The 2,439-nt window shown below is 43.3% G+C and overlaps 1 protein-coding gene across 1 annotated transcript in view; it reads left to right on the forward strand.

Annotated features, from left to right (window-relative positions):
* Positions 1-550: 550 nt before the first annotated feature.
* Positions 551-2,439, forward strand: part of LOC106531979 (uncharacterized) — a gene marked incomplete at its 3' end in the record, with an annotated part of 43,819 nt that continues 41,930 nt past the window's right edge. The window contains 1 exon segment of the mRNA XM_014027943.1: positions 551-828.

Consider the following 2,439-nt stretch of genomic DNA (forward strand, 5'->3'; position numbering starts at 1 on the left):
AACCATACAGTCAGTCAGTACAGTCAGAACCATGCAGTCAGTCAGTACAGTCAGAACCACAGTCAGTCAGTACAGTCAGAACCATACAGTCAGTCAGTACAGTCAGAACCAAACAGTCAGTCAGTACAGTCAGTCAGTACAGTCAGAACCATACAGTCAGTCAGTACAGTCAGTCAGTACAGTCAGTCAGTACAGTCAGAACCACAGTCAGTCAGTACAGTCAGAACCATACAGTCAGTCAGTACAGTCAGAACCATACAGTCAGTCAGTACAGTCAGTACAATCAGAACCACAGTCAGTCAGTACAGTCAGAACCAAACAGTCAGTCAGTACAGTCAGTCAGTACAGTCAGAACCATACAGTCAGTCAGTACAGTCAGTCAGTACAGTCAGTCAGTACAGTCAGAACCACAGTCAGTCAGTACAGTCAGAACCAAACAGTCAGTCAGTACAGTCAGTCAGTACAGTCAGAACCACAGTCAGTCAGTACAGTCAGAACCAAACAGTCAGTCAGAACCACAGTTCTACAGAAGTAAAGGATGCTTCAGCCCTACAGGAACAGGAGGGGCGTCCTCATGTGACCACATGAGAACCCGTGTTTCCTCAGAGTCCAGCTGACGGACCTTCATGTCGATGAGGACCAGTTTCTGTCTGTAGCAAAGCTTGGAGGAAAAACACGCAGTCATGCTGGACGACCTGAGCTTAAAGAAGCAGCGACTTTTACACATGTAGTGAAAATGTCACGGAGAAGAGCGCGGTCGTCTCATCGGCCGGCTTATCCTTTAAACTAAGGCTGTTCTGGACCCGAAGGACTCAAAAGAAAATAAAGGTAACGTGTTGGTTTGTTTCACTTCACGGGGAAGGACAAAAATGTAGCGTTGAAAGCGACTCACCGAGCTAACGATGGTTCTGGTTCTGGTTAATTAGTGAACCGGTGCTTTGCTCATCTGTCCGCCGTCAGCCTGTTTGTTCTCCGGACAGATGTCACCCAGACTCCTCTGTGTCCTTATTCATATATGTGTTAACTGTTGGGGGTTTATGCTGTAGCTTATGGCTGTAAAAACGGTCGGAACCAGCCCGGTTCTGTTCCTCTGCAGCCAGGCCCGCTGACTGGACCAGGGAATACACCGTGCCAACGTAGCGTTAGCTTAGCGACGTGCTAACGGAACGGAAACAGCCTTTTTCCGTTTTTCTGTCWCAGTCAAAAAATAACGGAGCACTCTTTGATGTGTGTGTGTGTGTAGATTAAATAACACCAGGGCAAAAGTGAAACACAACACTGAACAGATAGTTTCATCGCGGGGACTTTGGCTCCAGTAAAGTTCTGGTTCTGTTTGCTAACAGGCTGAGCTCGAGTCGACCTGYTGTTGTGTAAATAAACAAACAAACGTTATTTTAGTGTAAAAGCAGACATATGCGACTTTTACTATGGTTCAAAACAACCTTATAAAAGAAACAAATTATTTGAGGTCACTGACTTCCGCAAAATCATTGATGCGTTTTTATGAAATCAAAGCTGACGATCAGGTCGATTTGCGACTAGTTTGCGAACGGCTTCGGGACAAAGTCTCCAAAATGTGTCGCTAAAGTTCTTGTTTTGGTGAGTCACGAAGGCTTGCCTTCATGTGGCTTTAATTTAGAACATTCTTTCCAACTGTTTGGTTGTAACGTCGTGAAACCATCTCAGTTTCGTTTTGGTTATCTCCAACGTTTCCGGAGAACAACAGCTTTATTTTGACACCAGCTGAACCACGCTGATGGTGATGACTATAATAATTACTGGAAAAACTGGTCCAAATCTGCCAGTCTTCATTTCAAGAGTACTAAATTAGATTAAATCATAAATGTTAGCTGCCAAGTAGGGTAGGGTAGGATGTGGGCAACATGCAGCTGAGAATATGTTGTTTTTCAAGTTGAGCAGGTAAAATAGGCAGTGATTTCCAAAACATGGACACTTTGCTTGCTATTCACTTAGTTGCAATTACTCCGAATTCAATTTCAGTGCAATGCAAAAAGTTGCATGTTTTCTTGCAATTTTGAGTTGCCAACTTGTCCGTCTTGAACAGTTCCAGCTCGGTGCGACAAATAGGCTTTTATTGAAATAAAACTGGCTTTGCTTCAAGGCTTGATGTCCATTAGGTCACAAACACTGAGAACTTGAGACTGCAACAGAAATTTTTACAGTTTTCCTACAATTTTGAGTCTGTAACCAGTCTCCAGTAGTTGCATCCGAGTGATGTACTATAATAATTTACAATCACGATAACACATTTTACTGGACGAGAAATTGTCCAGAGACCATGCACCTACAAATATCTGATGCCAGAGTTCACTTCGCTCTATAACTGTGTTTCCATCAAGGCTTTATGATGCGCATTTAGGAGTGTCGCATTAAAAATGCGGAAAAAAAGTCTGATGGAAACAGCAAAATTTAAAAAAA

This window comes from Austrofundulus limnaeus, unplaced genomic scaffold (genome assembly GCF_001266775.1).
Source record: "Austrofundulus limnaeus strain Quisiro unplaced genomic scaffold, Austrofundulus_limnaeus-1.0 Scaffold700, whole genome shotgun sequence".
In the NCBI taxonomy this organism is placed as follows: domain Eukaryota; kingdom Metazoa; phylum Chordata; class Actinopteri; order Cyprinodontiformes; family Rivulidae; genus Austrofundulus; species Austrofundulus limnaeus.